At 45.9% G+C, this 23,284-nt stretch overlaps 1 pseudogene; it reads right to left on the bottom strand.

The window, feature by feature from the left end:
• Window positions 1-5,264: 5,264 nt before the first annotated feature.
• On the bottom strand, window positions 5,265-8,360 carry LOC136498844 (factor of DNA methylation 1-like; annotated as a pseudogene).
• Between the last annotated feature and the right edge of the window lie 14,924 nt (window positions 8,361-23,284).

Raw genomic sequence — 23,284 nt, 5'->3', positions numbered from 1 at the left:
TCTCTAGTGGTTAATCCTTCTTCGCTCCAGAAAATGGATTATCGGTGCTGTGTACAACAACTTGGGCATCCCACAATTGCCACTGAGAGATCACTAAGCTCCTTAACACCGCTAAGTCATCTAAGTGATGTTGATCACCAAGAGTAACAAGCACAAACTCTCACTTGACCTAACCAAGCCTAATGAGATGAGTTATGAGTGAATAGGCACTTGATACTCTCAAAGCACTAATGGAGTCCTTAATCTTCGGTTATGAAATCCAAAACACTCCAATAGGCCTAAACCCTCTCTTGGATGCCAATGTGTGTAGCTCACTACTCAGATGTCCAAGAGAGCCTCAATGCATGAGTGGAGGGTGTACTATGGGCCACCAACTAAAAACTAGACGTTTGGAATCCACTCAACTGAAAAACCACATAGCGGAATTCTCCGATGTGTTTTCTTGTGCAGCACTGGAGAAATCTAGTGCCCTTCCGCAGACTCAAACAACCAACTAGTCATTACTATACGGTTTCTCTGGTGCAGCACTAGAGAAAATCGATGAGCACTGAGCAAAGATGCACCCAAAAAACATGCTCTTTGTTTTTATTAACCGGTGACCATCGGAGAGATCCAGTGCCTTAAGGACCTCTTGAACCGCTGTGCACACTCTCTGTTTTCTTTCTCTCGTACATATCGGAAGTATAGAGTGGTGTTATCAAAGCAAACCCTAGGTAGGCTCTATTCTATTCCTCTAGTGCCCACACCGGATAAATCTAGTGCTTATAAAATGTGCCCAAACTCATCCAATTCAAACACTTTGAGTTTAGATTTGGGTTTCATCCATTCTTGGGGCTTCATTTGAACTACCTAGTGCTAACTTTCACAAGTGTGCATTACATCAACTCTCTAAATTTACCTAGGTCAAGCTATTCGTTCATATCCCTTTATAATACGACTAAAGGAAAAAAATAAGAACATAAACCACTCTAAGTTTCTCTCAGTGTCAAACGACACTTATAATTAGTCCATCCTTAACCTTGATGCATATCCTTTGAAAATCTATTGAAATCCATGAATAGGGGCATGAAAACCATAATTCCCAATCAATCATCATCATTGTGACCTCACTAAGTAATGTTGTTGTAAAAATACACGTTAGTTACTGAAAGGTCCTTGTGTGGTTTTGGTAATTGAGTGACAATCTAGGTGGACTAATTGTGTTTATATGAGATACACAGGTGATTAGTTCACAGGTACATGTGTGTGAGAAACATATGCCATGAAGGTGAAAATGGCTTGGAGATGTTGCAAAGCTCACACATGTGATGATGAAGGAGCTCATTGCAAATGAGACATGACATTGAGTCATGTGATCAAGGCGGAGAAGATCAAGACAAGACTTGACTTGATGGACCGGTTGCAAGCGTGAAGGGCAAGTCGGAGGCTTTGGAGCGATGGAGCGTGGCGGTGAAGCTTGAGCAAGACTTGCCGCCGATGGACGAAGGCAACGGTGAAAAGCAAGTGAAGTCAAGATCGATGAACCAATATGATCACATGATGATATGAAGTGGATCATATCATTGTTGATCATGTTGGTGCATGTGTTGCATCGACATTGGAGGAGATGGAATGGAATGCGCAAGGCAAAGATATAACCTAGGGCATTTCATTTCACCAGTCATAGGTGTGTAGAGAAGTTGCTGACCGGGTTTAGGATAGATGGCTGTACTATCAAGAGGGGCAAACTTGTTTGCATATCGATCATCTAGTGCCACTCGTGTGATCTAACTTTGCATCGCCGCTAGGATCGAGTAGCGTGGCAAGTTGAGTGGCTAATTCTTTGAAAAATGATTGTGAAAATGCTAACACACATACACATGGTGGTGTTGGCACATTTACAAAGGAGATGAAGTTGGAGTTGATGTGGATCAACTCGGCGATGAAATGGAGGCGAGAAGGATTTGAAACTTTACTGGCGGAGTGTCCACCCGTAGAGTGTGGATAGTCCGACGGTGCCATCGACGCCCTGTATAGAAAAGATAGGGTTTTGCAGAACTGATCAGACGCTGGCCTCGATAGAACAGGCGCATCCGGTCAGTGGCAGCAGTGAGCGCGCGGTCTTGGTCTCATGACCGAACGCTGGCGTGAAGAGTGACCGGACGCTCAGGGTCTACGTCTGGTCAGTGCTGATGTATGGTGACATAGGCAGCGCTGGAGTTAGGTGCGCAGGCATAGAACTGACCGGACACTGGTCTGTGTTCGGTCATGGTGGATCGGATGCGTCCGATCGCAAAACAGAGGCTCGGGGAGCTCTCTAGAAATGACCGGACTCAGGCGCAGCAACGTTCGGTCATTCACTATGCTGCATCCGGTCGCAACTTAACCATTGAGATCGGGCACTCAGTATTTGAAGCCAGGGATGACGTGGCAGCCATCCGTTGACCGGACGCTGGCAGGGTGCGTTCGGTTGATCTGACCAGAGTGTCCGATCACCCCGAAATCTGCCCAGTGAAGGGGTAACGACTCTATTTGTATGTAGGGTTATAAATAGAAGCCTTGGTCGGCCTTTGGCCAGGAGCTTGGTAGAGCTGAGTACACTAGAGACTTGATGGCTTTGTGTGGTAGTGCTTGGGAGCCCTCTAACTCACTTGAACTTGATAGTGTTCATCCGATCGAGTGAGTGAGCGATTCTAGTGCGATTGCATCATGAGGTTGCATCGAGTGGCACTAGGTGATCGAGTTGCAAGCCGGTGGTGCTTGTTACTCTTGGAGGTTGCCACCTCCTAGACGGTTTGGTGGTGGTCTCTGTCGAAGCCCGCAAGAAACTTGTACGGTGCTCCGGAGAAGAGCTTTGTGAGGGGCATTGTGCTCGCCCCTTGGGAGCCGCGAAGAGCAACTCTAGTAAATCGTGTCATTGAGCTACCCTCACTTTTGGGGTAGGTTCTTGTGGTGCCCGACGTGCGGGCTTGGCGGGTGATGCCAATTAGCCGCCGAACCACCAAGTGAGCGGTCGACACAATGGGGACGTAGCATGTTGGCAAGCACGTGAACCTCGGGAGATAATCACCGTGTCAACATCGTTCTTCCCGTTGGTTTGCAATCCCCTTATACAAGCTTGTGGTTACTTTTATATACATTGTGCTTATGTAGTTGCTCTTGTAATTAGTTAGCTTGTGTACCTCATTAGTTACCTTCTTGCTTGTATGGCATAGAAGTAGCTCCCTTGCGTGGCTAATTTGATTTGTGTAACCTTGTTAATCATATTGCTTAGTTTGTGTAGCTAAGTTTTTACGCTCTCTAATTTGACATTGGTTGCCTTGTTATTGAGCATTGCTAGTGAGCTTAGTTGGCTTTGTACTTTTGCTTACTAGCATGTGTAGGAACTCTCTCATCGCTTAAAGTACTAGTCACATAGGTTTTGTGACCTTGCTCCTAGAATTGGTTAGGTGAGTTCTAGCTAGCCCGACACCTTTGTTGCTTAATTAGGATCTTTGCAAGGTGCTAGAGAACATAGATAGAGGGGTGTAGTCTTGGCTATACCGATAGTTTTAATTCTGCACTTGTTTCGGTTAGCCGGCGCGATTGAGACCTTACAGTTACAATGATTATATCATCATTAATCGTTAAAACTGAATTATGGGTCTAGATGCTTTCACCCATGCTTTCCAAATACATTCCCATATACGCGGATTTTGTTGAGTACTATCCAGAGGTTGAAAGGCACCAGATATAAGAATCCTCACTCTATGCAATGCAAAGATTATTCCACGGTTCCCAAAATTCGGGAATATTAGACACAATAAATACTTCTCTTGATATCAAAAGTCCAACATGCATGATTCATGAGGGCCATCCTCAAAATACTCTTGTTTACCCTTCTTTTGCTCACAAGGGCAAAAATTGTGGAGCAAGATCAACAATTTGTTGCCCATGTATCCATCTATGTCCACCGTACGTTCCTTTCACCTATTGCAATTCTAAATTGTTAATTGAGAATGCATATATATGTTAGGTGTAGCCGTATGAGAGTTTGGTTCTACATTATGATTTTTGTGAATTGTTTAACACATTGTTGTCCATTGGCCTGAGTACTAATTCTCGTTTTGATACTTTTTACCCGTTACTTCATTAGTCATTACTCATTACAAGTTGCAATCACGGCGAAAACTCAGACGGCGGCGACGCCTGTGGGCGCTGCTTCCTCCTTGGAGGCGTCCACCCTACGGGCCCAACCCTGATGGGTTTCCATAGGTGAAAACTTAGCCTATTTGTGGGCTGGCGATGGCAGCGTCATTAGTGTCATAACCTTCTTGAAGGCATAATCTTGGAAATCTTGCACCGTGCTTAGTTCCTCGACTGGTGGTGGCACCTAATTACATCTTGTTGAGAAGTCAGAGCTGCTGTGTTGAGGTGTCAACGAGCTAGGCAACGATGACTCATAGTTGTGGTTAGTCGTGGATAGTGGACGGAACGAGGATCTTTAGTGTGGTAGCTGTTTGGTGTTTTGACGAGGCTTGTCTCGTGGTTGGTCCTTTGTTGTATGGTTCTTGGGTCCGGTTTTCCTTATAAATTGGGTCAATTCTCTTTTTCTTATTAATATATATACACCAGATCTTTCAAAAAAACAAGTTGTAATCATGAGATAACAAGACAGGCCAAAATAAGTCTAAAATATTATATTATCTTGTTTTCTATATGTTACTTCTACTTACTAATAATCATTTCTCTAATTTTCAACACTATCACGTAATCATGAAAGTATGCTTCTGACTGTAAAAGAAAAAAGAAAAAAAAAAGAGAAAAGTAAAAAAAAAAGTACGTTGCTGGCAATGAAAAAAGGAAAATGAGAAAACGAGTCAATGATTAGATAGATAATTTAAAATGTATATAATATTGTTTATATGAATATTGCTTTTGGATGGAGGTTTGTTCCATATGAATATTGCATTTGAATTGAAGGTTAAGTGTGGAACTTTTCGTACATACATATCGTTGTCATGTTTATACCAAGCAGAACTGCGTTTTAGTTTGACTCCACAAAACTAAGAAACGAGCTGTCCATAAAGTGGTTATCCCAGAGATATAGCAGCATTCATATGTCCATGCTACAACAGGAGAATCCAGACTGACTAATAGCAGTCACAGACCACAATGGCAGAATATAGAGTGTACTCACTCATCATCATGAGTTAATTAAAAATGACGAGCTAATATCGAGTTCATGTTCCAAGCTCAGGAGAAACGAGATCACAGGCAGAACCGAACCCAGCCAACCAATTGGCTCAACGCTTCCTCTTGCGAGTCTTCAACTGCTTCGTGATGTACTGGACGCCTTCCTTCAACGTTGCTCTCCGGCCCTCCTTCTTGTTCCACAGTTCTGGTACAGGATAGCGGCCACTGGGATTGTACTCATCCATCTCAAGCAGTGCCTTTGTTACCAACCAATAAACTTACTTCACCGTGTTTTTCTTTCAGCTCCCGGAGCATCTCATCGTCCTCTTTAAGAACTCTCTGGGCCAGAGAATACCCAACAGATGTTACCATGTATCATGTAACCACTTGAAAAACTGAACTGCAAGCCTACTATTATGAAACTGATGACTAAAAATTATAAACAGACAGAACTAGGGAAGCAGGATACCAATTGTAAGTGATCAGTTTGGGTTTCTAATTTCAGCATCCAACTTTGAACAAAGGGAAACTGCATCCTCTTCTGATAACCCTTTTCCTGCAAGCAATTCCGAATGCTTTGAGATCAAGCTCACACATTCTCTTTATACATATATTAGCTCGGCCAGAACCATCATCCAAGCCCTGAAAAACATGCAACAAACCGGAAAGAAAATGTGCATGAGATATGATGCCAAAGCAAAGGATGCCTAAGGTGCCAACATTGATTTCAGACAGCACAACAGAGCATAATATTGGATAGCTGGTCAAATGATGTGGTAGCTTACAACTATCAGCTCCTTCCGAACATGTTGGATCTCATCATTGCTCCTCCTTTCCTCGATATACAGAGTATTACCCCGAGTCTGCATTGCTTCCAATTGCTTGCCCTTATCTTTCAGCTCCTCAGCAAGTTTATCCACCTTCTTCTTTGATTCAGAATCCTGCTGACCTGGCATATGCTTCATAACTTCCAGTTTTCCTCTCAGTGAAAGTATTTCTAACTCAAGGTTCTGTTTGGCATCCAAGTCCTGCTGTAACTTGAGAATCCTTTCTTGAGCAGCTTGTTTCTCCCTCTGCATTTCCACACAGTAACACACATAGATGTTAGCTTCTCAAGAAATAACATGAAACAATACATATTTGACCTTGAACAAAACCTTGTGTTCTTCCACAAGCTTAAGCACGTTCTCATCAGCCTTCCGTTGCTCCTTTGTTGCCACCTTAAGATGCTTAGTTTTGATTTTGTTCTGCGCTCAACCACAAAAAAGTCAGGCATAAGTTGTACGAATAACACACTACAGGGAAATTACAATAGCACCCAACATCTCATCACGAGCATCATTGAATGCCATCCAACAAAATAAAATGGTGTTATCAATCTACTGCCCAAATTAATGATTTCAAGGTCATACAGTGCCCAAGGTTAAGGATGGTAAGGCCATACCGAAATTTAGACCCATTTGTTCATTGAACAGTTACAGATGGAATTATAACCAAACCAATAGCAAATACATTGCTAAAGGTGTTTCATAAAGTAGCAAATGACAAATCAGCTACTTTTATACAAGGAAGGTACACCACAGAAAAGGGTATCAATGTTGCATGATGAAATAATCAACATGTGTAGGCATTGGTGCTATCCTTTAGGCTATATAGAGAGTCCGAAATCTGTGGAGAAAAATAATGGCTGAATCTAGTGGTGTCTTTTAATCTGTTTGTTTTTGGAATAACATACGAAAACTATTTCAAAAACAGAAAAAATTTAAAATGAACATTGATGTGCAACAGATATACAGCAATTGACAGGCACAAGATTTCTTGTTGCCGGTATAGTGAAGATGGTAAACTTGATCATTTTGTTTTCAGACGATCTGGAATAGAAAGGTCTATGTTTACCATGTGGTGCTGGATGGAACTGCAAAAGACAATGCAATACATTTTAAAAAAAAGACAGGGCAACTGCTTTGCATTCTCTAGATAGGTACGTACTAGAAGTGTCGTTGAGTAATAGTCTTATCATCACCTGCTCTGTAGCATTGGTTTTTTTTTTTTTTGCAAGTAACTATCTATAGACATATGTAGATTGTTTTACCAGTATCTTTGTATGAAACTAGAGGGAATCATTCCCTTCCTGTTCTACAACAAGACACAAAGCAAACTCTACAACTTCCCTGCATTTTACCCTAGCCCTTATCGCTAAGCCATATGCAGTTGTAATCTGAAAACAAATGTAGATGATCTACTAATAAATTAAATGCTAGGCACTACAGAAGAAATGCTGTTATGCACTCCCTAAAAAAATTCAAAATTTTTAACACAGTAAAAACCTGTACACACCTTTTCCTTTTCTTCCTGAAGATTCCATATGCCTGAATCACTTTGCGCTATGTCATCAAGATGCTTGGATCTTAAGTCAAGTTCGTGCATCCTGAGTTTTTTATTCTCATCAAAGACCTCCTGTGAATGACTTCGAGAATCTTGGTGCATCTTGCGAATTTCTGGTTAAGGTAAAACCAAAAGTTTAAAAGACCATTAAACAACTGGAAGTGCCATTTACACTAAGATGACAGAAATGCAGCTATGATGACTAAACCCTAACAGAACACATAAATAATAAAAGATGAACAGAAACCTTCATTATGCTTCTGGAGGATCTTCTTCCTTCGCTCCATCATCATGCCAAGCGATGCGGTCATCTGATTGTACTTGGATTTCAGTTCTTCCACATGCCTGTTCTTTACTTAAATCTGGCTAGATAAATTAGCAACAAGTTTATCAGTTTTATGAGCTCCTTCACTTTCAAGATCACCAACAGTTTTCAGATCACCATTTTTTCGCAAATGGGCTCCTATAGGCCCTTGGCATCTATGATCATCAGCTCTCGCAACCCATCCAAACATTTCTAGTCCTCTGTAATTCTTTAGCTTCCAATCCCTTTTGCCACATCCCTCTGTCTCAAAATGATTTTCAAAGGCGAGCGCATTATTGAAGCCAGTCCAGTCTTTGGCAAACTCAACAATAGCATTTCCTGTATGACCTCTATGATTCCATAGAGGACTAACCTTCTGCGGGCAGAAGCGTGAAAGTTGCTCTTTAAGCCGATTTCCACTCTCTCCAACTTGGCGCCCATCCTTCCACTCAGTAGGCACGTTAACTAGAACACCCATCCAAGGCCAGACAAATTGATCTTCTGAACTAGAGCCCATTTTCAGAGACAAGAGAAAAGTGCAACTACCTAGAGGACAAATAAACAAGAAAGTAATTTCAGCATTTTTTATTAAATGGGTCAACATTGCAACATGAACTCAGAATGGTAGAAAAGTTTAACGGGAGAATTCATATTTAGGTTTCACATTCATAAAGTTAAAATTCCACGAAGCTTGAAAGTAAGGGTTCAAAACTGATATATATTCTTAAAAAATTACATTGAGGCAACATAGATGATGCATTCAACTTATGAAGTCATACACCCCACAGAAAGGAATAAGTGAAGTGTAAATATGATAATCCAGTAACAGCTCCAAATCTGAAAAGTAAGAAAATCCCAGAAAGTATTGTGATGCAGACGCTAGGCTCATCATAAGAATAAACGATCCCATCAGATCAGAGACATCAGAATTTAGACCGCCGGGATGCAAGGTGCTATCAACCCATCATGGCCGACATAGCACAGCTACCGGATTCAACCGCATAGAAACACACACTTGCATGCATCAATCATTGCGAAACAGGATTCTGCAGAAGATTAAGTAACCACACAACTGGATATAGGACTAGGACTTCAGAAAGCAATCCACAGAAATAAAAAGGGAAGCATTTCGGCCTGCTCTACACTACACGGCGCATGCTTTGGGCTAGAAATCTTGACGTACGGAGCCACTTCCCACGCGTACGTCCACCCAACCGAAACCCCCACGTACGTACGGGGGTTTTCATCCCAATCACGCAGCGAAATTAAGCACACCACAGAAACCACCTCACGGACGCGGGTGAAAGAAGCAAGAGGAGAAGAGGTGGAGGAAGTGGCAGGGGTCACCTCCGGCGAGCGTCGACGGCGGTCGGTAGAGGCAAGGCGTACGAGGAGGAAGAGGGTTTCGTGCTGCCCCTTCACATTTGCCCTCTGCTCCAGTCGATACTCGAGTGTGCGTGCGTTTGCGGACTCGTAAGTCCAAGCGTCCAGCAGTGGTTTGTTTTTATTTGAAACTTTTTTTAAGTGGCGAAGTTAAGTGGCGTCAAGTGGAGAAGAAGTGGAGTTCAAACTTCAAACTCTGGTGTGAACTCCAGTCCTTTTCTGCTCCTTTTTCAGTTTATTTTTATTTTTAAGTAAAAGAAGGAAGCTCAAAAGACGATCTTTGTCTAACGCTGACACAGTATATGTGTCTTTTTAGAGACATTTATTTTACCGGAACTTTTTTTTATAACTCAGTTTTTCATGAGTTTCCGTAAAAGCTGAAGCTAAGCAACTGGTGTTTGGCATACCTAAGGTAGGATTTGGTTAGGCGTCAAGGTGGAGTGGGACGATCCTGTTTCTGGTTTCGAGGATGATATGACTCTATTTTTTGTTTGATTGACAACCATGTGATCGATCCATTTTATGATTCTATGTTTGATTAAAGGATTAAATAGGGATGGGATGGACGGTGAATTGACACCGTTAAAATAGAGGTAACTATGGGTCCACTTTATTTTAGACAGCCCCACCTGTCATCCTCAATTTTTTTTTTCTGTCTCCTTATCTTCTCCCGATGCCGCTCAGGGGGCTCCCGACGCCATGGCTGAGCTCGCGAGGGGGCTAGGGCTGCAGCGCCTGGTCACCCGCCCGCCGGGGCGCCATGGCCGAGCTCGCACGGCTGGGGCCGGTCACGCAATGGGGAGGAGCCAAGCTCGTGCGATGTCTGGGGCCGAGCTCGCGTGGGGACTGGCGACGGTCACGCCATGGGGAGGAGCCGAGCTGGCGCAAGGTCTGGGGCCGATCTCGCACGGGGGCTGGGGCTGGGGCTGGTCACGCCATGTGGAGGAGGGCTCACGGCGCGCGAGGAAGCCACCACCGCGCGAGGAAGTCACCGTCGCTGAGGAAGGAGCGAGCGCCGTACGAAACCGGAGGTAATGCCGCTCACGAATCCCCGCTCGTCCCACCTTGTCCCACAGATTTCAGGGGACGGGGGCGTCTCAGCATCTTTAAGAATATTCCTCTCTGGAGTCATCCCAACCAAACAGCACAAAAAAGGTCCATCCCATCCTCATTCCACTTCATCCCAACCAAACACACGGTAAGTCCAGTAGTAGGTCACAACATGACTAACTGTTAGGCTATCCCTATACATGGAGGATGATTTTAAGCCCAGCAAAATAGTCCAAAATAGCCCACAAGCCCAGTGCTTATGCACCATTGATTTGGTGTCTAAATCAATAATTGAGATCCCTTCTTATAGAAAGCATAAAAGTAAAAACCGCAGTCTTCTTTTGCAAGAGCTGTTGCTGAGAGAGAGGAGAGAGCAGAACACACACCATAACCTGAGGGGAGAGGAAGAAGGAGAAACAGTGTCCGATTAAGCTAAAATTTGGTCAGTAGTTAGGGTACTCATGGATCTACATGCCTACCAAAATCCGTGAACCATGGAGCTGTAATTTGTGTGATATGAACTGATTATCAAGGGAGACAGAATCCGTGACTTCTCTGTTTGGCTGTTGTTATTCTTCTTGTTAAAAGGTTGTGGTTGTAGTTGATGCCAAGTTTGTAACTTGATGAATGTGTTGCTACTGGTGTAATCCTCTAGATGCTCTAGAGAAGACTCCTTTGTATCCATTGCTGAATATAGTGCAAGTGAAAGTGTATTTGATGTATTGATGACATCCAAATTAGAGACTAATGATATCTTAATGAGATATATTACAACTTTAGTCCCTTGAAAGTTTCAAAGAGTTGATTTAAGATGAAATGGTATCCCTCAGTTCTTCAAGTGCAAAAGACGAACGAACCCAAAGCGCGCTTCAAGCATTTTTAATTTTGTTTTGGATTTAGGTATGCCATACTATAAAGAGGGATGCAAGTTTAGGTAGTCTAAGGAAGATAGAGTGCTCAAGCATAAAAATAAAATTAAAAGAGACACAAATCATCTCACGAACACTTAGATATAGTTCTTGGACTTTTGGTAGTTGGAAGTTCTGGCATTTGGTGCCGGAAGTTCCAGCACTTGAGGACTTAGCCATCAGCCCGCCTGCGCTCGCTCGCCCGTCAGAAGTCCCGACGGGAGTCAGGAGTTCCGGGTGCCGGAAGTTCCGGCTCCCATCGAAAGTCCTAGCGCTTTGGAACTTAGCCCCCTGGGTCGGCTCTGGGTCGGGAGTTCCGACGTGAGTTGGAAGTCCCGATTGTCGGAAGTTCTAGCATTCCACCGGAAGTTCCGGCTCTAGCTGTGTTGACCACCTTTGACTGTGCCTTGAATAGTGTTTTACAGAAGGGCTAGAAGTTCTGACGATCTGTGTCGGAACTTCCGACCCACATCTAAACGGTTGGATTTCACTATGACTATAAATAGCTCTCTCCTCTCTTCTAACCATGAACCACTTATTCATTGCTCACCAACCTTCATCCCAAACAGCTCCCAAGCATTCAAGGCACCCCTCCATCTCCCCTTTGCTCCAATCTTCGATTCTCGTAGGGGTTTTGAGTGAAAGGAGAGTGGATTGAGTGAGAGAATCACTTTGGAAAGCTTGAATACTTGATTTCTTTATCAAGCCGGTTGGACTTGAATCTATTACTCTTGGGTTCTTGAAACCCTAGCCGGCTAGGCGTCATCCAAATGCTTTGTGGAAGAGCCTTGGGAAGTTTGTATTACCCTTGATTTCTTAGTGGAAAGCTCAAGTAACCTTTGTGGTTGCTTTGAGAGAGGCAAGGAGGTGGAAGAGACTCCGACCTTTGTGACCACCTCAACAACGAGGACATAGGAGCTCCTTTGTGGGGTTGTCAAACCTCGGGATAAAATCTTGTATCCCGCGTGCTTGTTGTTGTTGTGATTTGTGCTATCATATTTGTTCTTGTTGGTTTGTCTTCCTCCCCAACTCTCCTCTTAGGATTTGGACATGATAGACGAAGTGGTGACCTTCCAGCATCAAATAAGTAACCCAACACTTCACCTTACCACTAGGGAGTGGGGTTGTAAGATATCTTTCACTCAAAGTTCATTTTAGCACTTGTGAAAATTCTCATAGGTGTCGGAACTCCTGGCTGTTTGCGTCGGAACTTCCGGGTGCCAAAAGTTTCGGCCCAAACTGTCGGGACTTTCGACTGTCACTGACATTTGACTTTGAGATTATGTTGAAATTTTTAAATATGCCTATTCACCCCCCTCTAGGCTTTGCTTAGATCCTTTTAGGAAGCTTGGAGTGGACTAGTTGGTTTTTACTCCTCACCTTGAGGAGTTTTTTCATGTAAATCGTTGTGTCTATTGTGCATGTGGTTGTTAATTTCTGTTGCTGATCTGATGGTAGATGTTCTCATCATGATTCATCCCAAAATGAGAGATTAATTATGTATTGTTTTTGTTGTTTTATCCTAACAGAGTGGTATCAGCAGGAGCTTGTGGTTCACCTCCAGCGGGGCTCAGAAGGCACTCAAATCCTATCCTCAAGCCCTCATCTCTAGGGGAGTTTTGAGACATCCCCTAAAATAGATTTTCATGGCTCGAACACATGTGTCTGTCTCCGCGCCCTCTTCTTCTCCTGCCTGCACCACCTCCCTGGATGCCGCTGCCATTTGCACCGCCACCGGTTGCTCCAGGCGGGCCTCATTTCTAACCGCCAGCTACCTCTACATTGCACACTCCTTATCATGTTTTGTGACATCAAAACTTTAGAGTCAAATGTGAAATAATATGTGCTGGCAATGAGGGCTCAATCTGCAGCTCAATGGAGGCGGTGTTCAACAACAGTTTCAATGGGTCAAGTGATGCAGTGGATAGAGGTAGTGAGGCAATGAGGCTAGTGGTGGTGATGGCAACGAAGGGCAGGATTGATTCATTCGTATGTTTCATATTTATGAATTTAATGTTGTGGTGAACAATGTGATTTGATGAACTATGTCATGTAGTGGGCATTAACATTTAGATTTGAATTAATATGTATGAATTTGTGGATTTTAGTACAATTCATTTGTATAAAGTACTAATATTATTGTTCGAACTTATATGGTTCAAATACATAGAATACACATAGATAGTGATAAAAAGAGAGAAAATAAGGAATATAAGCCCAATTTTACGGGCTAACTAGAGGCTCTATTTTAAGGACCATTGCTGAAGATGGTCTAATGTATACTTCCTTCATAAAATAATACAATTCTCATTTTTTTGAGGAGTCAGATGCTTTCAAATTTGACCAATGTTTTACGAAAAAGTACTAACATTATGATATAAAATAAGTATCATCAGATTAATGATGAATATATTTTTGTCATGAACCAATTTGGAGATATAAATATAAATAATATTCACTATAAACTTGATTAAACTTGAATTACTTTGATGGACTATAGTTACATTCTTTTGTGGATGGAGATAATATATATGGACTGATTGATGGATCACTGTCACGATGCCATAGCCGAGAAGCCTGAGATGCATCATTGAGGTCTCCTTGGTGACAGTGAAGGCATTGACAGTGTGATGTTGCGGAGATGATGGACATGGGAATGATGCATGATGAGATCGCCCATCACTGTTTACATCACAATCCTGCACAAATCCTCTCGCCACCACTCTAGTGAAAGTCATTGCCTCACCCTTGTGAGGAATAGATACAAAATAGGTAATAAGGAGAAAACATAATCACAAGCGTGGAATAAGTATAGATATATGGGACAGACAAGGAGGGTATAAAAAATATTGGGTGAAAAAAGTTAGGTGGTGAATCCTAAATGAATTAGTACTCGGCTATAAATCTCTAATACCAATTGAAAGTATCAAAATGCCCAAGAGAAGAGTGAAATAGGATAATCTAAATTCTTTAAGGGTTTAAAACTATTGCTTAGACAAATTCACCTATGTGCCTAACAAGGTTTTTTTATTTCTATTGCACAAAAGTTTTGCACCCTAGGTTCTAACCCTAGATGAGCATGACAATTCTAAGAATGTAAATTGCAAAAAAGTAAATGTGTATGCACTCTCCACTAGTCCTTGTGGGAGTACCTGTGCAAGAGTATTGCCCCTTGATCCGCATAAGATCAAGTGCTCTCTAGTGGTTGATTCTTCTCCACTCTGGACAGTGGATCACTAGTGCCATGTACAACAACAAGTTGGGAATCCCACAATCACCACCGAGAGATCACCAAACTCCTCAATACCATGAAGTCATCTAAGTGAGGTTGATAACCAAGAGTAACAAGCACAAACTCTTATTTGACCTAACCAAGCCTAATGAGATGAGTAAATGCACACTTGCACTCTCAAAGCACTAATAGAGTCCTTAATCTTTGGTTATGAAATCTAAACACTCCAATATGCCTAAACCCTCTCTTAGATGACAATGTATGTAACTCACTGCTCATATGTTCAAGAGAGCCTCAATGCATTAGTGGAGAGTTGAAAGATCTAGGCTCTTGTTTTGATTTTGGTAATTAATGATAACGCTTGTGGACTGACCTTTCTATTTGAGTGCGTGAAGGAAAGTTGGTTTAGTTCACAAGATGAGATGAGTATTGTCATGGATTTGATTGATGGCATGTTGGAAAGCTCAAATCAAGCATAGCAAGGAGAAGACCAAAGCAAGGCTTGGCTAGGAAGGGTCGGGTGCAATGCGATGGCGAAGGGCAAGCTAGAGACTCGGGACACGATGGACCATTGCGGCAATGAAGTGTGAGTAGAGTGCTTGGCTAATGGGCTGATGCAATGGTGAAGGGAAAGCTAGAGGCTCAAGACACGACAGACAATCGAGGCGGTGAAGTGTTTGTAGAGAGTTTGGTGCCGATGGATCAAGGAAACAATGAAGAGCAAGCGAGGCTAAGGTCAATGAAGTCTATGTGATAGTTTGAGTGATCCACATCATCTATGAAGATCAAGCCAAAGGTTCATGATCATATCAAGTGGCTTGGTGAATATGTCGGATAACTTTTTCCTTGTGAGCATCAATTGGTAAGGATTTGGATTTGTGCAAGGCAAAGGTATGAAACATTAGGGTGTTTCATTTTGTAGGCCATGAGGTGTGTAGAGAAGTTTAAGATGGCTGGATTTAGTATAGATATTCATACTATTAAGAGGGACAAATGTGCTTTGCCTTGTAGTTATCTAGTGCCACTTATGAGCTCTAATGTTACGATACATTTGGTGGTGAATGGTGGAAAAGCTAAAACCTTTGTGAAAAGTTTGCTAAAAGCAAACTAGTGGAATGTTGAACGATTGTCTTATAGGAGATTGTCTCTTGGTGTTGGCTTTCTCTGAAAAAAGGATTTTGAGCACGCTGGTATTAGCTTTGGGAGTCTTCGAAACCTTCCATTGGTGTGGAGTGGTGGACCGAAGCAAATGAGGCAAAGTGCTTGGCATTGGAGTTTTCTAGTTAACTGCAGACTGTCTAGGGTTCATACCATGGATAGTCCACCAGCCAACCCGGGAAAAACTCAACAGATTGTATGCAATCTATTCTCGGACTAAGTATTGAACGGTGAACAGTCCACACCTATAATGGCGGATAGTCCGCCGGCTAATCTTGGCGGGAAAGAGAGTTGCTGGACTTGCTGTCCATGTCGCCGTAGGTCAATGGCGGATAGTTCGCCGGTTAGGTTTGAACCCAACAACTAGTTGACTATAACGGCAAACAATCTAGGCCTTGAACGATGACTTTTGGGAATGCCTTTTCAGCATAGTAATAGCTAGTTTTTGGGTGCTCCTCTATATATAGTGGGGTGCCCAGTTGGAGAGGGCTCTCTTGGCCATTTTAACAACATACCCTTGGTGAGAGCACATCTCTAGCACCTCCTCCCATATTCCTTGTTTGAGGGCAACTTTCAGAGAGTGAGTGTGTGCCACTAGTGCGAATCTTTGTGAGAGAAATTATGTGTGGCACTAGGTGGTTGTTGTCGTGGGGCTGGAACCATGGCAAGCATTATTGTTCAAGTTGGTGTTAGAGTATGTGTCTGCGGTGGCTCGAGTGGACTCAAGAACACAAGAATCACAAAGAGGACACAACAGTTTATCTTGGTTCGGGCCGATCGATGCCCTATGTTCAGCAACTGATGATCCTTATACTCAAGAGCACCCAAATTTGAGGGGTTACAACAGAGTGTACAGGAGAAATAGAGAGATTTGGTAGGGGGTTAGCTTGGTGCTAATCCTGAGGTTGCCTCACTGTCGGTGGAGTCTTCCCCTCATCGAAGAGGAGAAAGGTGACAGATGCGGTGGAGGAGCTCTCGGTGCCCCTCTCTCGGTTTTCCTGCTCTCGATGCTGAGCAGGAGTAGATGTATGGTGAGGAATGAATGATCTATCTTAGATCATCCTCTCCCCTCTAGGATCCAACCTTACCCCTTATATATCGAGATAGGTAGGTACATGGTGGTTCGGGGGGTTGATCCTATAGTCTACATGTGTTAGAGTCTAGGAGGGTCTTACAGTGGTGTTCTATGGACCATGGCAATGTCGTGGAGCCGAAGAAGCCCTGGACATCGTCTGACTACTCTATTCTAACACTCTACATGTCAGGCCATGTTGGCTTGGAACGGCCTCCCCTAGGTGGACCTTCTAGAGTCTTCTTGGTGGGGAAGGAGGTCGGCTTAAGGGGCTAACGAGTAGGCCCGAGAGCCCCCAAGCCCTAGGAGGCGAGGGAAAGCTTGTCTTCTAGTGTCATGCCCCGTGCATGACTTTGTCGGGGGAGTGGCCGGTAAGGCCGTGCCCAGAGTGCTACATCAAGGAGCCCTCGAGCTTTGGTGGCTCGGGGCATGTCTTCTTATGCTCGGGCCTTGGCTGGTGTCGTAGGCTAGGTAGGAGTTGAGGGCTAGGCTTAGGTTTCCCATCAATTGGGAGCCTGAGGCTCGAGCATGCCCCCGAGCCCTGAGTAGAGGCCTTGGTATGCTTAGGTTCGAGCAAGTTCCTTAGTCTTAGGGTGCACGCGAGCATACCCAATGGGTATAGCCCTCGAGCCCCTGAGCGATCCTAGAGGGATCGGCCGGGGGTCTCTTTGGTCGGGAACCATAGATCCCGAGGTTTAACATACCCATATGTTAGGATCTCATCAGGAGCCCCTGAGCCCTTTATGGCCTCACTTGTTCATGATGGCGACGAAGGGCTGAATTTGATCTTCTAGTGACCGAACTAGCCATGACAGAGATGGCCTCCACTGATGAGAGTGCGACGCCCTTCGTGGGGCCCTTTCCCTAGTGTGATGGGGGTGCCTGGCTATCGAGGCCAGGCGGTTGTGGTGTCGACCCCTATTTTGACCCTATGTCGTGTAGGCCTACGGTTCGAGCGAGGGTTTGGTGAACTCGTCTTGGAGTTACCAACTTTAGCCCTAGGGCACCCTTCTTTTTGGTTGGAGCCTGCCATGGGTCAGGTGATGGAGAGCATCTAGGATCTGGCTTGACGCCACCTGATGACCCAGTATGCCATGCCCTTCTAGGGGCTTCGGTAGCAGGCTCTGATCCTCTTGGGCTGACCTTTTGCGGCCATAGGTCAGGGCGTAGGGAGCATGTCATGCTTAGGCGAGGGGCCCTCATTGGGCCTAGCACTCAATGGCTCTTGACCCAACTCTGGAGAGTTGGTTAGTTTCGGGGGCATGCCGCCTAAACGCCCGTTGGTTGGGGGTTGGGTTGCTCTATCTGGGGAGCCGGTGTAGCCCCCGAGGCAATCTTAGCAGCACGGTAGCTTCTAGGCATGTCCCATTGGCTGACGCTCTATGTAGGTGGTTGATGGCACATAGGGCACCATGCCCGGTGGAGGAGTTATGGCGTGCACTGCCGTGATGTCCCACTTCATCTGGGAGATGGGACGTCAGGCCACGTGGAGCGGATTTGGCGGAGGAGAAGCCGCGGCACTTGGCGTGCGTGGATCTAGACCATTGATGGTAGCCGGTGGGCCTAAGAGGAGTCAAATCCCCTCAAGTCCTATGAGGAGGCATGTGTAGAGTGGGCGACATGCGTGATGGAAAGTGGAGCAGGGACTTGACTTGTTGTCAGTGTCCACTTGGCTCTGCCTTTACTACACAGCCTCCATCATGCAACTGCTCTTGGGCGCATCGTGGGCATTGAAGGGATGCCTGGATAGTTCCCTAGGGCCCCTTCTATCCATCGATGACTGATTGGAGGGCCTGGAGCCACTAGCTACACACCGACTTGGGCTATAAAAGGGGAATCCTGGGGACACGGTGCCTTCTATCCCTCCTCCAGTTCCTTCTCTTCTTCCTCTCAAATTTAACTCCTGGTAGCCATGGCGAAGATGGAGTGCGACACCTCCCTCCAAGTGAGCTTGCTTCGTTGGGCGATCACTCCCACAAGAGTGGTCATGTGGCTAGGGCCTTCTTGGGAGGTGCTGAAGTGCACCCACCAAGGTGGGGGACATCGATGGCTGACTTGCCCGCTTGGGCTGCTCCTACCCTGTCACCAATGATCATGGTGCATAACATGGCATGGGGCCAGGGTGGCGGTGCCTATAGGCTTCTTGGTGCCTGCGGTGCCTAGAAGCACCCACGTTGCCCATATGTTGCGTTGCATCCTCCTAAGCTCATGGTCGAGCTGGACGTGGTGCTCTTTAGAGGGCTCAGGTGACTAAGGTTGAGGCTAATCTCCAAGCTATAGCTAGGAGATATCTACTTCTTCTTAGTGCGCTTCGAGCTTTCTAAGGGCGCCCCACTGACCTTAGGGCTCGGGACTCCCGACCTCCCCCTTCAGCCCCTATAAAGGATGCTCCGCTTGGGGGATGTCAGGTCACTTGCATGGTTGATCACCGACGAGCTTCTTCACTGCCTAGCCATGGCACCAACACTCTGCACCCTTTAGTGGTTCGTTCCTAATTAATGAAATGAAATTACTTTTGTTTGTAATCTCATTGCTCACGAGTCGTGCTCAGAGACTTGAGTCCCTTGTTGGAATGGGCTGTTACGACAGTGGCCTCGGTGGCCAAGATTTCCATGCCCGTGCTGCTAGCGGGTGAGTCCATGAGAACCCTAGGTTTACGGTCATTCCATGCACTGGTCATGTCCCCCAAAGAAGGGAGAGAGGACATAGCTAGTAACACGGCGGTCGGGGCTGTTCCATTAGCACTTTTGTCGATCTCTTGCCTGGTCCTCTTGTTCTATCTGTCCTGTCCTTGCCTTGCTCAGGGGCCTTGTAGTGTAGTTCTCCTTCAAAGAGGGCAACATGTGGTTAGCTTAGTCAATCCTTCAGCTCAGGCGAGGCACTATGGAAGCTACTCGGGATAAAGGAGACAACAGTAATGACAAGCGAAACAAGAAGGTTAGGAGAATGGGACTTATCTTGGTTTTTGTTGTTGGAGAGGTAGGCCGGTGAAAGAGGTCGGCGGGCGGGTACTGGCTTAGGAGATCACACTTCTGGGCAGATAGCTCGGTGGTGGCCTTCCCTCATGGGGAAATGTTGTAACTCACCTCGATTGGGTCAACCCCATCTGAGGGGTGAGTGCTTGGATGGAGGGGCCTACCGAGCCATCGCTGTTGCTAGGAACCTTAGGTGCCTCACCGACGCTCAATTGGTTGAGCACCACTGCTAGCTTGGCTGCTTCCTTCAGTAGTGCCCTTCCCATGTCATGGTTGGGGCTATCAAGAGCATAGGGGTGATTAGTGCAGTCACTTAGGCAACGCAGTCTTGCTCGCAGTAGTGGGCTTGCTTGAAGCTACCCTTGACGGTGATAACCCCCTTAGTGCTAGGTATCTTTAGCTTCAGATAGGTGTAGTTGGGGATGGCCATGAACTTGGCGAAGCATGGCTAGCACAGGAGGGTATGGTAGACACCGGGGAAGTCGACCACCTCAAAGGTGAGCGGCTCCTTGTAGAAGTTGTCTGGCTAGCCGATGGCAATGCTGAGCTGGATGTGCCCGAGGGGCACTGCTTCCTTCCTTAGCACAATCTCGTAGAATGGTGCCTTGATGGGGCGTAGGCAACTCCATGAGATGCCCATCATGTCTAGGGTGCTAGCATAGAGCATGTTGAGGCCGTTGCCCCTATCCATCAACACCTTGGTGAGGCGCATGGTGCCCACAATTGGGCTAACCACAAGTGGGTAGCGTCTCGGGTGAGGAACATGATCGGGGTGATCCTCCTAGTCAAAGGTGATGGCCGTGTGGGACCATCGGAACTGCATTGGGGCAGCAAGGGTGTGAATGACATTCACCTCTTGCTCAATGATGCGGTGCTACTGGTAGGATTCATATACCTAGGAGCCCCTGAAGATCATGAGGCAGCGATCAGCCTCGGGGAACTCAGTGTTGTCCCCCAAGGTGATGTTTGCCGGCTTGCTTGCCTTTGGGGCTTGGTTTTAGGCCTTGCCCTACTGGCCAAGGGTACCATGGATGTAGCCCCTGATGGTGGCATAGTCCTTGAGGTGGTGCTTTGCCTACCCCTCATGGAATGGGTAGGGGGCTTTGAGCACTTTCTCAAAGTGCTCGGCGCGAGGCACGTCCGTGGGGCTGAGGCATGGCGGTGTGGTCGATAGCGGCCACCATGTCCTCCCCATGGCGCTTTTGGTCCTTGTTCCTCTTGTCACGACAATGCTAGGACAAAGCAGGGTCATCGCCACTGTCTCCACCGCTGAGGTGGTCGGTGGCCTTGGCATTGCCATTGAAGTTGGCCTAGATGGCCTCCTCGCCAGTGGCATACTAGGTGGCGACATCTAGGAGCTCCCACATCATGCGATGGGTCTCGTGGCCAAGCACATGGATGAGGGCCTTGCAGGTCGTGCCACAGATGAAGGCATTGATCACGTCGGCATCGGTGATGTTGGGAAGCTCATTGCGCTTCTTGAAGCTCACTGTAGCAGTCGGCGATGTAGGCTAGACTCCCAAAGTTGAGGACCTAGCCTAGGGTGAAGGCACTGGCTATGATGAAGAACTCCCTAGGGATGTGAACACCATCATTTGGGGCGGTGCCGCTTGCTCTAGCGACAAGGCGGGTGGCTCCAGCCATCATAGAGCCCATATCACACTTGATGCTGCCCCCTACCTAGCGTGCTAGCTGTTGTGGGGTTAGAACCATGGCAAGCATTGTTGTTCGAGTTGGTGTTAGAGTACATGTGTGCTGTGGCTCGGGTGGACTAAAGAACACAACAATCATAGAGAGGACGCAATAGTTTATCCTAGTTTGGGCCGATCGATGCCTTACGTCTAGCAGCTGATGATCCTTATACTCAAGAGCACCCAAAATCGGGGGGGGGTTACAATAGAGTGTATAGGAGAAAGAGAGAGATTTGGTAGGAGGTTAGCTCAGTGCTAATCCTGAGGTTACCTCACCACCGGTGGAGTCTTCCCCTCATCGAAGAGGAGGAAGACGACGAATGCAGTGGAGGAGCTCTTGGTGCCCCTCTCTTGGTTTTCCTACTCTTGGTGCTGAGCAGGAGCGGATGGATGGTGAGGAATGGGATGATATGTCTCGAATCATCCTCTCCCCTCTAGGATATGACCTTACCACTTATATATCGAGATAGGTCGGGTACATGGTGGTTCAGGGGGTCGAGCCTATGGTCTAAATGCGTCAGAGTTAAGGAGAGTCTTGCAGCGACACTCTGTGGACTGTGGCGATGTCATAGAGCCAAAGAAGCCATGGGTGTCATCCGGTTGCTCTATTCTGACACTCTACATGTTAGGCCATGTTGGTGGCAAAGGAGGTCAGCTCTAGGGGCTAACGAGAAGGCCTAGGAGACCTTGAGCCCCTAGAGGCCGAGGGAAAGATTGTCTTCTTGTGTCACACCCCGTACGTGACCCTGTTAGGGGAGCGGCTGGCAAGGCTGTGCCCAAAGTGCTATGTCGTGGAGCCCCCAAGCCTTGTTCACTCGAGGTGTGTCTTCTTGTGCCCGAGCCTTGTGTAGGGTCGAGATGGCGGACTAGAGGGGGGTGAATAGTCTTTTCTATAATTAAACGCATCGGCTAATTAAAACAAATGCAGAATTAAAACTATTGATCTAGCCAAGACTACACCCCTCTATCTAAGTTTCAAGCACCTTACAAAGATCCTAAATAGGCAACAAAGGTGCCGGGCTAGCTAGAGCTCACTTAACAATTCTAGCTTGCAAGGTCACACAAACCTATGCAACTAGTACTTCAAGCATTCGGGGGAGCTGCTATACAACTAGTGATGCAAACGCATAAAGATCCTAAGCTCACTAGCAATGCTCAATAACAAGGCAACACAAGCCAAATTAGAGAGCGCAAATTACTTAGCTACACAAACTAAGCAATGTGACTAACAAGGTTACTGAAACCGAATTAGTCACGCAAGGGAGCTAACTCTATGCTACACAAGCAAGAAGGTAACTAGCAAGCAACACAAGCTAACTAATTACAAGAGCAACTACACAAGTGCAATGTATATGAAAGTAAATACAAGCTTGTGTAACGAAGATGCAAACCAACGGGAAGACAAGGATGACACGACGATTTTTTCCTGAGGATTACATGCTTGCCTGCATGCCAGTCCTCGTGTTGATCGCTCACTTGGTGGTTCGGCGGCAAATTGACATCACCCACCAAGCCCACACATCAGGCACCATAAGAACCTACCCCAAAAGTGAGGGTAGCTCAATGACACGCTCTACTAGTGTTGCTCTTCGTGGCTCCCGTGGGATGACCACGGTACCCCTCACAAATCCTTCTCTAAAGCACAGCACAATCTTCTTGCATGCTTCACGATCGGGAACTCACCACCAAGCCATCTAGGAGGTGGCAACCTCCAAGAGTAACAAGCACCACCGGCTTGCAACTCGAACACCTAGTGCCACTCGATGCACCATCACGATGCAATCATACTAGAATCACACTCACACTCAATTGGATGATCACTATCAAGCATATGTGAGTTAGAGGGCTCCCAAGCACACCGACACAAGCCACCAAGGCTTAAGAGTGCTCAGCAACTAGCCCAAGGCCAGCCAACACTTCTATTTATAACCCCACGGCTCAAAAGAGCTGTTACCCCTTTACTGGGCGAAAT

The sequence above is a fragment of the Miscanthus floridulus genome, chromosome 13, assembly GCF_019320115.1.
Source record: "Miscanthus floridulus cultivar M001 chromosome 13, ASM1932011v1, whole genome shotgun sequence".
Classification (NCBI taxonomy): Eukaryota; Viridiplantae; Streptophyta; class Magnoliopsida; order Poales; family Poaceae; genus Miscanthus; species Miscanthus floridulus.
Note: the sequence above shows the minus strand (reverse complement) of the source record. Positions and strands in the feature narration are given on the sequence as shown.